Source organism: Corythoichthys intestinalis, chromosome 18, assembly GCF_030265065.1.
Source record: "Corythoichthys intestinalis isolate RoL2023-P3 chromosome 18, ASM3026506v1, whole genome shotgun sequence".
Classification (NCBI taxonomy): domain Eukaryota; kingdom Metazoa; phylum Chordata; class Actinopteri; order Syngnathiformes; family Syngnathidae; genus Corythoichthys; species Corythoichthys intestinalis.
Window position 1 is genome coordinate 8,009,639 of NC_080412.1, and position 15,225 is coordinate 8,024,863.

The 15,225-nt window shown below is 40.9% G+C and overlaps 1 protein-coding gene across 3 annotated transcripts in view; it reads right to left on the reverse strand.

Moving 5' to 3' along the window:
* Positions 1-15,225, reverse strand: part of LOC130907002 (uncharacterized) — a 24,665-nt gene continuing 9,440 nt past the window's right edge. The window contains exons 3-5 of one of the 3 annotated variants that reach the window (XM_057821803.1): positions 2,228-2,311; positions 1,098-2,016; positions 1-694 (exon numbers count right to left, since the gene is read on the reverse strand). The gene's annotated coding sequence lies outside the window, so the exon portion shown is untranslated. Of the gene's footprint in view, positions 2,017-2,227; positions 2,312-15,225 lie in introns of all 3 variants that reach the window. The other 2 variants (XM_057821802.1, XM_057821804.1) reach the window with 2 other exon arrangements.

Consider the following 15,225-nt stretch of genomic DNA (forward strand, 5'->3'; position numbering starts at 1 on the left):
AACTCCTGGAAGCGCCTATATATATATGCTTGGAAGTGGAATGTTTTGAACAGCGTGCAGGTTCAAAGTGCCGGTGTGGATATTCCCCACCATACGCCCTAAACTGAAACCAGCAGCAGATTAAGGATTTGGCTCACAGTTTTAACACTAAAAGATGCACGTAAAAGATTGCATGTTTGTTCTTATCACTTTGTTTATCGTTTGCGGTCAAAATTCTAACAATCTGTGCAGCCTGTGTCAACAAGGGGTGTAGACTGTAGTGACCAAAATAAGGCGAAATTACAGTGTTACAGTTGCCGAATGCAGAAGGGCTGACACAGATTTTGTTGTAACAAGGAAATACTATAAGGTTTAAATTTCATCTAGTTAGGTTATAGGTTTGGTACTGTATTATGAGCTTATCGCACATGTAGATATAAACACAAATAGCATGTGATTCTTTTTTATTGCAGATATTTATCGCAATAAAACTTTTAAACAACATGATTCAATTTCTTGTTTTAGTTAAAACAATTGGTGCATGTGTAAACCAGGTCAATAAATCACAATTTATAAAATTATTAGAAAAATATTAACGAATATAAATCGAGCCTTCCATCATCAAGGTAGAATGCACGTCGTCTCGATATATGTCCATCAACGTGTTGTTGTGAGGCACATCAAGTTGTCTTCCTTGCCTAACAGCAATTTGCACCTGTAAAATGAACAAAAAACGTGTAACACTTGAATTTATGCATTTCGGGTTGAACGGCAGTGTATGAGTGTTTGCCATTTCTTTGTCGTTGAAACTAATGCAACGCTAATGCTGTCTCAGCTGTGACGCAACACAGAATTCTAGTCAAATTGAGCATATTTGTACAGTGGTTTGAAAAAGTTTTGAAAAACTCTTGGAATTTCTCACATGTCTGCATAAAACCACCATCAAATGTGATCTGATCTTTCTTAAAATCACACAGATGAAAAAACAGTGTCTGCTTTACCTAAAACCACCCAAACAAAAGCTCCTGAACTAAAGCTGATTATCATGGAATTTCATATACAGCGTTAGAGAAACACCATCTAAAGGCAAAAGGAAGGATTTGGCATGGGAGACCCACTGTCTGCCATCATGTGTGGGTTCTTCATTGAGGATTTGGAACAGAAAGCAGTCACAACAGCCCCGGATGAATACAGACCCACACTATGGAAACGCTACGTAGATGACATTCTGCAAAAAGTAAAAACAGGACATACACAACAACTCACAGACCACCCAACACCATAAACACCACTGGCAGCATCAAATTCACCTGTGTAGAGGGAACAGATCATTCCATAGCATTTCTGGACATAAAAATACATCACACAGACAACGGTGACATCAAAATAAAAGTACACAGGAAACCCACACACACCAATCCACAAACTGTCAGTGGTCAGAACATTACACGAACGTATGACAATGATCACGGACCCGACAGAACACAAGAGGAAAAACACATACAACATGCACTAAAAAGGTGTCAGTATCCACAGTGGGCAATAGCAAAAGGTGCAGCACAGGTTAAAAATAATCCAAAGAGAATGAAAAAATACAACATAAACACACCAGTCAAACCACACACAACACTCCGCTAGATATTGGTCCAGCCAAAGGACAATATCCACCTACAAAACAAATGTAATTCCAAATATGAAATTCCATGCAAATCATGCAATAGATCATACATCGGGGAGACAGGGAGGAGCTTAATTAGAAGAAAAACAACACAAGAAGGAGTGTGAGAAGGAGACAACAATAAGACAGACAAGGGCAATAAAAGAACAAGCACAATAGGAACATCACAAGTCAGCTATCACCGATCACTGCAAAAAGGAATACCACATTATGGACTGGGAAAAGGTCAGAGTCATCCGTCCCAAGAAAACAAACATCAGCGGTGGATCAGGAAGGCCGTTGAGATCCGCAAGCGGGGCCCGAGGACCATCAACAGGGATGAGGGGGCTTACGTGGTCTCTACTACCTGGATCAGCATCCTGGAAGAGTGACAGGTCAGCAGAGGGCGTGAATCGCCTGTCAATCTGCTATCCATCAGCTGATAAAGCATTTGGGGCCATTTGGGGGCCCTAAGCAAAATAATGCTATGGGGCCCATGTTTTTGTAACAATGTATTAAAATTGTAACTTTACGTGCATCTTTCTTGATTCTTGAGCTCATAACTATGTACACGACATTGCCAAGTATTACCTTGAATGGTACATTTGGGGAAATCATCATCTTATGAAGAGGACGACACTCCACCTCCAATTCCAAGATACTTCCCAATAGCTCCTTTGAATCATCCAAAGTACAAAATATGATTACATGGAACAAAATTAAGCCCAGGAAAATATTCATCAACAAAAACGTGTACTTAGTGGAGTGCGCAACTAATTAAGTAGATTCACCGTAGGCCCCATACATGGCATACTACTTGATAATAACGTCCGATATAAAAGAAATGGCTACATCTACACTAGGACAGATAATTTTCTCCAGGGTATTTTGCCGACTATTTTTATACCTTTCCACACTTTGTTTAAGGTGCGTTTAAGGGCCTCCCCGCTTCTGCGAGGTATGCCTGCATTTGCGCAAACTACGTATGCGTAAAAAGGAGACGCCTCATGTGTTACGTCATCGCCCATGCGGTTTATCTCTGAAACGGAAACTCATTCCTTGCCCACGGAAAATTTTGAAATTACTCCTTCTAGACTGTCATTATTTTGTGATCACTGTTTTTTTCATGATCGCAATTAAACACAAAACACAAGAGCGAGAGTGGAAGGGAGAGCACGCTCTGCTTTTATGTGCAGGCGCCGTGTTATGTTTGAAATAAATCTTTATAAAACAACGAAAGCCTGACATTACTTGGGATGTTACAATCGATGCTCAGTTGCGCTCTCACCACTTAGAAAATAACAAGTAGATGCATATGGTGTGGCGCTGAGTATATTTCCTGGAAGCAGCAACCAGGACTGGACTGCTTGTGCATTAAAGTGGCGATCCTGGAAGTGACAACAGTTTTGAGAGGCAGAAATGTCTGGGAAAAAACTGATCGCGCGCCTCTTTGACTGGGGGTACCATGCAGGTCACTTTTCGGGGTTTAATTTTCCTCGACGCATTTTTATATACAGTAATCATTTTCGGTCGGCATTGACTTGGGAGGGGCCAGCTGGCTGATCGGAGACAACTCGGGAGACGAGCTCTGTAAAGAACGCTCATCTCCACGTCTTCCGCGATGGGAGGACCCCAAATGGGCACTGAATTGAAGCATATTATTGAGACGTAGTTTGAAGGTTCAAGAAAAAAGTGTGGAAAAGAAAAGAGCAGGTATGCCACGTCGTGATTGTCCGCCTGCATTGTTTACAATGCTGTCATGCCGCATGAAAAACAGCGACGGCATGACGTCCCTTGCTGAGTATCCCAATGTTGTACGGTGACAGCAGTCCATATTAGGCGGCCCATAGGCGGCGGGTAACATTACCCGCCTACATTAGCCGTCTAACAACTAATCCAGGTAATAGGCATACTAGTGTAGCCGACTTGTGGTATAGTCCAAGTAATTACACATTTAAGGCCATTATCCGTCCTAGTGTAGACGTAGCCTATATTTACGCTCTCCAGTCCAAATGCATATTATGCCAATATTTCGTTTTACTACAATCAACAGAAGCCTTACATTTGCCATTGCCAACAGGTAACAACTTGCTCGACTTTACTTGATTCGCTCCGGGCCGTCGCCCTGCGACTACTGGCAATTACCAGTACGACATACTGACAACCTCAGCTGACAACAACGTTCAAGTCGGAGCTTTTCGGGTCCCTGATTGCGCTTCCATTCATTGTCATTAAATCAATAAAATACAAAACTATTTTGGCTGTTGCGACTTTTAGCAATTTCTCCATGTTGTCCACCCATGTCGCGATGAAGGCAGACGATGCGACATTTCCAAATTGTCTTTTTTGAGGGATTTTGATGAGTAATTCCACACCAGCTCCACTGTTGTTTTGGTTAAAGAGTGTAAAATGAAGGTCGCGAGCAGAAATGCGCAAGTACCCCGGAAACTTGTCTATACCTTGTTCACCTGTCTAATCTTGCTTGTACTCGTGTTGCTGCCTCTAGTGCTCAGTTACGGTATAGTTGCACTGGGCTTATCGTTTGCACCAGAGGTATGAAAACAAAACTATCAATTCACAATAGAAAAAAAAGAAAACAAGTAACGTGTAACGCACGCGACAATTTGAAATGTAGCGGAGTAAAAAGTATGGATACCTACCTGCTATCAAATAGTGAAGTAAAAAGTACCACTTCATATTTGTACTCAAGCAAATTACAGATACACAAAAATGTACTTAAGAACAGTAACGAAGTACTTTTACTCAGTTACATTCCCCCACTGTTAACAAGACAGAAAAAAAAATCATAATATTGAAAACCGCATGTATCCTATTGTGGTCCAACATTTTATCATGGGCTAACTAATGGAAAATCCAAGATTTTTTTTAGGTGAGGTGGGGGAGTTCATTTTTCAGGTAAATCTTTGATACAAAGAATTATTTTTTGATTTCTAAAAGTATTTAAACATATTTAGCTCTATTTGCATGTGCCAAAATATTGTTTTTGTTGGTGCATTATTTTTATGGACGCAGTGAACCAGCACGCCTCTCATTTCCCTGCAATCTGTTGAGGCCGGTGAGAGCCTTTTGAATTAGTAAAAAGGTGATGCGACCCCCTGGCATCCCTTTCAATCTCACTCATGTACTTTGTTTTGCTGTCACCTACCTCAATATATCGTGTCTACATGTCTCAATATTCTCTTCTGACTGATCCCTACACTCACTACAGATCAAAATGTCATCCAGAAAGACTTTTAGGTCAGTCAGACACTCAAGACGTTTCACCTGTCATCCAAGTAGGCTAAGTTGTTTAGGTGGAATTGGCCTCATTAATATTCTATTCAAAGGTCACAGTGCTTCTCTAGGCACCTGAAGGCTAGTAGTAGCTGTGGTTGTATATTATTTGTAGGGGTGTAACGGTACATAATATTCAAGGTTTGGTACGTATCGTGATACGGGGGGGGGGGGGGGGGGGGGGTCATTGTTCATTACAACAGGAAAAGCCAAAAGGCTTTTTATAGTTTGTTCTATTGGATAAAACTAAAAAGCAACGCTTCCTAAAGTTAAAAAATTAATGGAAGCAAACGTCAAACTTGTGTTTTTATTTTTCTCGCATTCTTTAATTTTCAGTTTATGTGCAACAATAGAAAGCACACCCTTTTTTATCGGGATCGACGGAGGTAATTGTTAAAGTCAGGTAGCACTCGCCAGCTGGCAACTTTGAGTTGATTGAATTCCAACTAGAAAATTTTACTTGAAAAATCAATCATGAGTAGCGTTGGGCATTAAGCATGAATGGGATCCAGGACTAACACTTCGATTCTCCCGGAACCGTTTGAATTTTTTAAAGTTTCGATGCCCTGACCGCCGATTGGAAAAAATAGCTGCCGAACACCAAGAAGAAGCCACATTAAGTGTGTGTTTGCATTGCAACTTGATTTCATTCATTGACACAGAAGTTTAGCTCAACTTCACAAAGAAAAATGACCAGTCAGCTCATTGCAACATTTGTAACACTGCTATATCATGCAAAGGTGGCTGCAGGACTAATATGATTAAACACCTCCTGCTTCATGGAATACAAGTGCTGAGCAATACATACAGTGGGGCAAATAAGTATTTAGTCAACCACTAATTGTGCAAGTTCTCCCACTTGAAAATATTAGAGAGGCCTGTAATTGTCAACATGGGTAAACCTCAACCCTGAGAGACAGAATGTGGGAAAAAAAAAACAGAAAATCACATTGTTTGATTTTTAAATAATTTATTTGCATATCATGGTGGAAAATAAGTATTTGGTCAATACTAAACGTTCACCTCAATACTTTGTTATGTACCCTTTGTTGGCGATAATGGAAGCCAAACGTTTTCTGTAACTCTTCACAAGCTTTTCACACCCTGTTGCTGGTATTTTGGCCCATTCCTCCATGCAGATATCCTCTAGAGCAGTGATGTTTTGGGGCTATCGTTGGGCAACACGGACTTTCAACTCCCTCCATAGATTTTCTATGGGGTTGAGATCTGGAGACTGGCTAGGCCACTCCAGGACCTTGAAATGGTTCTTACGAAGCCACTCCTTTGTTGCTCTGGCTGTGTGTTTGGGATCATTGTCATGCTGAAAGATCCAGCCATGTCTCATTTTCAATGCCTTTGCTGATGGAAGGAGATTTTCACTCAAAATCTCTCGATACATGGCCCCATTCATTCTTTCCTTTACACAGATCAGTCGTCCTGGTCCCTATGCAGAAAAATAGCCCCAAAGCACGTTTCCACCCCCATACTTCACAGTGGGTATGGTGTTCTTCGGATGCAATTCAGTATTCTTTCTCCTCCTAACACGAGAACCTGTGTTTCTACCAAAAAGTTCTATTTTGGTTTCATCTGACCATAACACATTCTCCCAGTCCTCTTCAGGATCATACAAATGCTCTCTAGCGAACCGCAGACGGGCCTGGACGTGTACTGGCTTCAGCAGGGGGACACGTCTGGCAGTGCAGGATTTGAGTCCCTGGCGGCGCATTGTGTTACTGATAGTAGCCTTTTGTTACTGTGGTCCCAGCTCTCTGTAGGTCATTGACTAGGTCCCCCCGTGTGGTTCTGGGATTTTTGCTCAACGTTCTTGTTATCATTTTGACGCCACGGGGTGAGATCTTGCATGGAGCCCCAGATGGAGGGAGATTATCAGTGGTCTTGTATGTCTTCCATTTTCTAATAATTGCTCCCACAATTTATTTCTTTACACCAAGCGTTTTACCTATTGCAGATTCAGTCTTCCCACCCTGGTGCAGGTCTACAATTTTGTCTCTGGTGTCCTTCGACGCTATTTGGTCTTGGCCATAGTGGAGTTTGTAGTGTGACTGATAGTGGAGTTTGTAGTGTGACTGATTGAGGTTGTGGACAGGTGTCGTTTATACCGATAATGAGTTAAAACAGGTGTCATTAATACAGGTAACAAGTGGAGCCTCATTACACCTTGTTTGACCTCGTTAGATGAAGTTAGACCTATTTGACAGCTAGAAATTTTGCTTGTTTGTAAGTGACCAAATACTAATTTTCCACTGTAATTTAAAAATAAATTCTTTAAAAATCAAACAATGATTTTTCTGGGTTTTTTTCCACATTCTGTCTCTCATGGTTGAGGTTTACCCATGTTGACAATTACAGGCCTCTGTAATCTTTTCAAGTAGGAGAACTTACACAATTGGTAGTTGACTAAATACTTATTTGCCCCACTGTAGCTGAGTGCTGCGCCGGTCCTCTAACCAGTCAGAACAAGGTAGGCAAAACAATAAATTATGTCTGTTTTACGCGGGCGGGCGGGCGGGCGGACGGACGGACGGATGGATAAGTATAAGCATCATTACGTCGGGCTAATGTAGCTATATAAGCTGCTACGTACTTTAGGTAGCGCGTTGCCGCCTCCATTAAAATCAACAGTATTAAAAGCATCTTTTGTTGTAGAACCGGTTTACACATAAGGAAATACTTATTATTTTGCCTCATTTACATGAATTTATAATCAATAGAAGAATTCATACTAATGCTTGTCGTACCTCCCGGCGAGGGTACATGTAATATGGAAAGTGCGTAGCGGCTCACAGCTAGCTTACCCCCTACGTAATATTTGCAACTTTTTCTCGTAGCAATAGTGCGACTAATCTTGTAGTCCTTTTTTAAAATTGATTAATTTGGCCCAAACATTCCATCGTATCAGCAGTTTTTTTTTTTTCCACTTACTTTCATAACATTTATTTACCTACTCTGCTGCGAACACCAGCCACCAGCTGTTTTGTCTGAGGAACCTGCTGCATGATGGTGGAATGAAAGAAAGACATCCTTTGCTGTCAGATCTCGCTTTCTCATATTAATGCATTCAAGCTAAACCCAGTGAACGTGTGTTCTCCACTGCAGAAGAGACACTATCTGTCTAGAATGCTCATGCTTACTGCCATAGAAGGCAGATATGATCATTTTCCTCAACAAAAACTGTTTCTGATTTTATACTGTACTTGCTGCTAATCTGGACTGGGTTTTACAAGTTGTTTGTTTGGTATCCTGCACCAGGTTAGCCCATTAGTAGAAGCTCAATAACATGTAAAAATGCCTTCAGCATAAGACACTCTAAAACTTAGGCAAAAGCATATGTGTCAATGTTTTCTCTGTGAGCTTTTGAAAAATAAACATCTTTGTGAAAGTGCACTCCTGTGGAAAGAAACGTCATCATATTAATGTTCAAAGACTGATATTTATATTCAAGTTAAAAATAGCCCTGTGAGAAATTCATAGTTAATTGAAAGTTCATCTAATTAAAAAATAAGAGGAAATTAATATAAATGATGCAATTTTTTTATCCTGCCTATTATAAGAATCGGAATCGAGAATCGTTTGTAACCGGAATCGAAACCGGAACTGTTCAAGTTCAAACGATGCCCAACCCTACTCGTGAGTGCCCTCGAGTGGAGAAAATAGTCATATCCGGTTTTCCGTGGTCTATTGATGCCCCAAAAAAACTAGGGGCGGTTAAATCTGCGCTTTCGAGTGAAATTGTTTGTTTTTACGATTCTTTACGCGATTGAACACACCGGCGTGATCGTAGGACTTCAGACCGCAAGCTTGTGTGTGGCCATGCGACTGTATTGTTACATCTGATTGGTATCATGGAGTCATGTGATGATTTTTGCGACGTCACATGTGTGAAATTGGGAAAGCCACTGTAATGGCAAAAATCTAATATGTTGAATAAAGAGGAAAAATCTAATGAATCTAGTGTAGCCCAAAGTAGCGCAGTAATAGCAGAGTTTCTTTTTCACAAATCTACTCAACTAAAAAGTATAGCATGGTAAAACTACTCTTTCAAACACAATTTTCTTCAAAAGTTAGTCAATGTAACAGAGTAAGACAGTAAGTGTTATGCGTTACTACTATTCACCTCTGGTGACGCCCCCCCAGTCATCAGGAGGCGAAGCTTTGCCTGCTGTGTCACAGAATTTAGTTTTGCTGCAGACTCATCTCCTCTGTACATGATTATTGTCTTTGCATAAGCTGCTAAACCTTTTTAAAATGGAGATTACGCAGCGGGAACAGACCACAATAGTATCTGCCGACTGCAGTTGTCGCGGCTGAATTTAATACATTCATAGTAATGACATGAAATAAGTTTAGTTGGGTCAGCCTTCCAGGCACGAAAAGGAAAAAAGAACCGAATGGTGGTAAAATGAGCACTCTAGTCAAAAAAGTGTAGGGATATTTAAGTTCATCTTGAAGTTGGCAACAAAAACAACTCCCTGTTGTCTTGGAATTGTCAAAGAACTAAACATGTTTTTCATTCAGCCAAATAAAAACAGTGGTGCACTGTATTGCTAAGAACAGAATTCAGGAAGGAGCTTCTCTTTTATCTTCAGATCGAGGCGGTCTTTCACCAGAGCCTGTAAACATGTCAAAAGAAGTAAAACAGGCCTGTCCCAATCTGCTTGTTACAAGTATCAAGTACCACTCATCCACCTTGTTTCCCTGTCAACATCATTGGGGCGATCTACAGGGATGCTCACTGTACGCTGACTGTGCAAGGAGCTATGTAATGGTAAATGGACTTTTTATTATTTGTATACAAATAGTTACCTGAAGGTCTCTGAAGCATCTGCAATGGGAAATAAGTTGTTTGCTGTTTTCAAGAGTCCATTTGTGATATGACTTAATTGGCAGCGTAGCTGGCTGAAGTTCAAGAGTCAGTTTCAACTAGGGGTGTGACAATATATCAAAAAGATGATATATCGCAATACTTTGTGCATAGACTTCACTATCAGTTGACAGGACACTGGGTTCGGGGCCACTTCATAGGAGGCCTATTTCAAAAACTTAAAATTCAAAATTCTTTTTAAAACCAAAGCAGCTAGCGACCTAGAACCAAAACAGGCACCTCCCTAAGGCGTATAAAGCTAGGTTCATACAACAGGTCTTAATGCACAAATCCGATTTTTTGTCATATCGGTTTTTTTGGCGTGTCCGTTCAGACTGCCTTTGTCCATTGAGACCATACAAGTATTATGCATGCGCACTAATTCGCATTCCGACACGCGCTGAGCAAGAGGACTCACATGCGCAGAAGCATCAAAACAAATGACAACACATGCTGGCTGCCATCCGTCATTCCAGGGATATCATATTTTGCTTTTTAAAATGAGGACACAAATAACAGACATAAATAATCCCCGTTTGGACATATATTCAAAGTTTATATGGATCGAGAGCATGCATGCACTGTCCGTGCATGTCACACACACATCCGGGCAGCTTGCCCCGACTCTCGGCCTTGTAAGCAATGTTGAAATATTGCCCACTTGGAGCAGAGAGAAAAGTGAGCATTCTCAGGCTTATCCTCAACCCAATTTAATTTTTTTATGACTGTTGTCAAGCCCAGCCCTTCCCCAAAAGCTGTGTTTAATGCAAGCTAGGTGCTAATAACGCACAGCTGCACCGCAACCGTAGCGTCTGTCTTGCTATTTGATAACGTAATTGCTGCACGAATTCCGATTCGGGAGACTGGACAGTGCAGACCGCCGCGACAGTCTGGAAAAATGTGGCCCAGATCGGATTTGAACCACATACGAAAGTGACCCAGATCAAATTTGAAATGGTCCAGTTCTGTGCGACTTGTCACGTTCAGACCGTCAAGTTAATGCCTCATTTGAGTCGGAAAAACACGAAAAAAATCGGATTCGTGCATTAAGACCTGTAGTATTAATGTAGCCTACGAGTCTCCATGAGTAGCGGCTTTAAAAAAATTCAAAGTCATTCCCTAATAAAATCCTGATTACCGTAATTATTTTTTATACACTGCTGGCCAAAAGTATTGGCACCCCTGCAATTCTGTCAGATGATGCTCAATTTTCCCAGAAAATGATTGCAATTACAAATGCTTTGGTAGTAATATCTTTATTTATTTTGCTTGCAATTGAAAAAACACGAAAGAGAATGGACAAAAAAAAAAAATCATTTCATATATATATTTCATATTATCATATACATTATATACATTTCATATATCATCAAAACTCCAAAAATCGGCCGGAAAAAAATTGGCACCCTTTGAAAAATCAAGTCATGCTTCTCTAATGTGTGTAATTAACAGCATCTATTACTTACCTGTGGCACATAACAGGTGGTGGCAATAAATAAATCACATTTGCAGCCAGTTAAAATGGGTTAAAGTTGACTCAACCTCTGTACTGTGTCCTTGTGTGTACCACATTGAGCATAGAGAAAAGAAAGAAGACCAAAGAACTGTCTGAGGACTGTCTGAGCATGGGCAATCTCAATGCTACAAGTCCATTTCAGAAGACCTGAATGTTCCTGTGTCCAGACCTGGCGGCATGGGCGGGCATTAGGGGGCCGTGCCCGCCCTGAGGGACGGCTGTGCCCGCCCTAGCTCGATTAAACTGTACTGTTTTTTTTTTTTTTAAATCTTCCACAAAAACACACACACACGGGGAGAATGAACCCTATATTCCAGTGTTTTTCAACCGATTGTGCCGCCGCCGTGAGAGATCGTCAGGTGTGCCGCGAGAAATTATCCAATGTCGCTTTTTTTTAACATCGTCGGTCAAAGTTGCAGTAGGATGGAAGGAATGGGGAAAAAAAGTTCTCGGTTGTGTGCAGATGAGTCATGTTGCGTTCAAGAACTGCTCGGATTTCTAGCCATCAGCCACCTTGCTCTCCGTAACAATGTGGACCCCAGCACTTCTACTGTTCATTATTTGACTCGTCAAGTGTCGATATATACAAAAGTGTCCTTTCCATTTTATCCATATGTGACGACCGTTAATCCTCCCTCTTTGTTTTATTCCAACACATTATCGAGGACAGCTAGGTGGGAGATGCCTAGAAATCCGAGCAGTTCTTGAACGTGACACGAGCGGCTATCTAGCGCCATGGCGCCATACAACCTTAAACGTCATCTCCAAATGAACGCCCGTCGCTTCAGAACAAATCGATGGATTATTTTGTACGCCTTCGTGAAAACAAGAGAAATGGGCAACTTTTTTGAGAAAAACTACAAAGGTAAATAAGAACGCCCTGAAAGCCAGTTACTTTGTTGCTAAATCCTAAAAGTCCCAAACTGTGGCAGAGACGTTAATACTACCTGTCTGCAAAGCCATTGTCAGCAAGACGACCAGCCCTGATGTGCTTAAATGCATTGCTCAAGTCCCCTGTCTGATAGTTTTTCAAGCCTAATTGCTAAACGTTTCACACTGAGTAAGTATAAATACTGAGAAATTATTTTATAATTAAATATACTATACAGAAAGTAATTTTGGAACATTTTGGTGTGGTGTGCCGCGAGATTTTTTCCAACGTAAAAACGTCCCGTGACTCAGAAAAGGCTGAAAAATACTGCTCTAGTCATCCTATCTTGATCTGTCGTCATTCAATTCAACCAATCAGAGCAGCGAATGTAGGCAATTTCTAGCCAATCACAGATAAGGGGGGTGGGCTGAGTAGCCGGCCATTGTGTACTGCGATTGGATAGGGATTGCTCCGGTTACAGAAATGGCGATTGAGCGGCTCCTCCGTTGCTAATTCAAATTGGAATGGACATCCGTGTTTTTTTCAACAAACTAAAGACGAACTCAAGCCATGACAAAGACGCGGCCGAAAGTCAACATGAAGGGATAGCGCTGCCACCTCTTGCAGTTTCACTGACTGACACTATCATCAGAAAATATAACGGGTAAAAACGCCACTGTTACGGCTAAATTTACATTGAAGAAGTGTGCCCCCCCCCCCAAAAAAATGTAATGCCCCCACTGTAATTTCTTTCTGCAGCCGGGTCTGCCTGTGTCTATCGTGCGCCCTGTCATCAATAAGTGTAAAGCCCATGGCGCTGTGGCTAACCTCCCTAGATTTGGGCGGAAAAGGAAACTTGACGAGAGATTTCAACAAAAGATTGGATGGTGGATAAAGAACCTCAACGAACATCCAAACAAGTTCAAGCTGTCCTCCGAGGGTATGACAGTGTCAACCTGTACTATCCGTCGACGTCTGAATGAAAAGTGACTCTGTGGTAGGATACCCAGAAAGACCCCACTTCTGACCCAGAGATATAAAAAAAGCCAGGCTGGAGTTTGCCAAAACTTACCTGAGAAAGCCAAAAACGTTTTGGAAGAATGTTCTCTGGTCAGATGAGAGCTTTTTGGGATAAGGCATCAACAGAGTTACAGGGAAAAAAACGAGGCCTTCAAAGAAAAGAACACGGTTCATACAAACACTGCGGAGGTTCCCTGATGTTTTGGGATTGCTTTGCTGCCTCTGTCACTGGACTTCTTGACCGTGTGCATGGCATTATGAAGTCAGAAGACTACCAACAAATTTTGCAGCATAATGTAAGCCCCTGTGTGAGAAAGCTGGGTCTCCCTCAGAGGTAATTGGTCTTCCAGCAGGACAATGACCCCAAAACACACTTCAAAAAGCACTAGAAAATGGTCTGAGAGAAAGCACTGGAGACTTGGAAAGTGGCCTGCAATGAGTCCACACCTGAATCCCATAGAACACCTGTGGAGAGATCTGAAAATGGCACCCTTCAAATCTTAGAGACCTGGAGCAGTTAGCCAAAGAAGAATGGTCTAAAAATCCAGCAGAGGATTGTAAGAAACTCATTGGTGGATACTGGAAGCGGTTGTTCACAGTGATTTCGTCTAAAGGTTGTGCTACCAAGTATTAGGCTGAGGGTGCCAATAGTAGTCCAGTCTATTTTTGGAGTTTTGTGTGAAATGATATTGATTTAATTTTTTTTTTTTTTCATGCAAAATAAATGAAGATATTATTACCAAAGCATTTGTAATTGCAATCATTTTCTGGGAGAAATTGAGCGTTATCTGACAGAATTGCAGGGGTGCCAAAGCATGCAGAATCATCTTAATTTTACTCAACAAAAGCAAATTTTGCATTTTTCAATATACAATCGCGACTTATTTAGGTTAAATTCCGATGTCACTATTGCCTCAGCGCATCCTGCCGGCTATCTGGCCCTCATCATTTTAGGATCGAAATGTTATATAAAATAAAACACGTAAAAGCTTATTTCTAAGGGGAGGATGGACGCGGAAATGTCTAAATCACTAGTTTTTTGCCCCAAAAAAACACGGGCAGTTGGCTGAAAATAACCTGATTATTTGAAAGTAAAGTTTACACTATTGTTAATGGATACAAAATCCAACACGGCAGCCATCACAAAACAAAGCTTTTTAATTTGAAAATTCTTGTAAATACAGGTGTAAATCCCAGAATTTCCACGGATATGAATGTAAAACAGTCTAGATACTTGGTTAAAAGCGGAAAAAACAGGCAGTTATGATTAGTTTTACGTAAATATTTCAAGCTAAAGTTATACAAATTTTTTCCATTCATTTCATTTTTTTTCACAACGTTTCAAAGTGCATGCATGGTACTATTTTATATAATAATTACCTTGAATCCTCGACTAAATCACACGAGAAACTCCTGCCTGCTTGTATGCACGAAAACTTTCGTCCTGTTTCCACCTAAATCCGCATTAGAACGCAACATGTTTTTGAGTTTATTGCAGTGAAAGCTGCCACGACACTCTGCCTGGCCCGGAGCTGTGGTGCAATATCTGTAAGAGCTGTCTCGTCAACTGATGATGAACTTTATGCTTTGTAGCTCAAAAGGTTATCGATATGCTCTCCCCAAGAATCTATATATACAGTTTTAAAAAGGTGTCACTGTTTTAAAAAAAAAAAAGGAACCAATAGGTTGCCACCAAAAACTTCCATCAAAATAGTGTCTATGTTAGATCACTGGCTGCCATTGATGGAGCTAAATATACAATTCATTTTGACTGGATTGGATGTCTAGTGCCGCCAATGCGACTGAAACCAGACCATTCATTGCCAGTCTTTTTTTAACATTTACAGGTCACATCCTGTTCATTTCAAGGCATTTACAGTATAGGTCTCTTCCTATTCATTTGGGGACATTCTTGAGTATTTCTTTTCAGTAACCTCTGAATGGTGAAAAGACTTATGGATCGAGATGAACACTATTGGAAAAAACGGACATTGCGACTTTTGGAG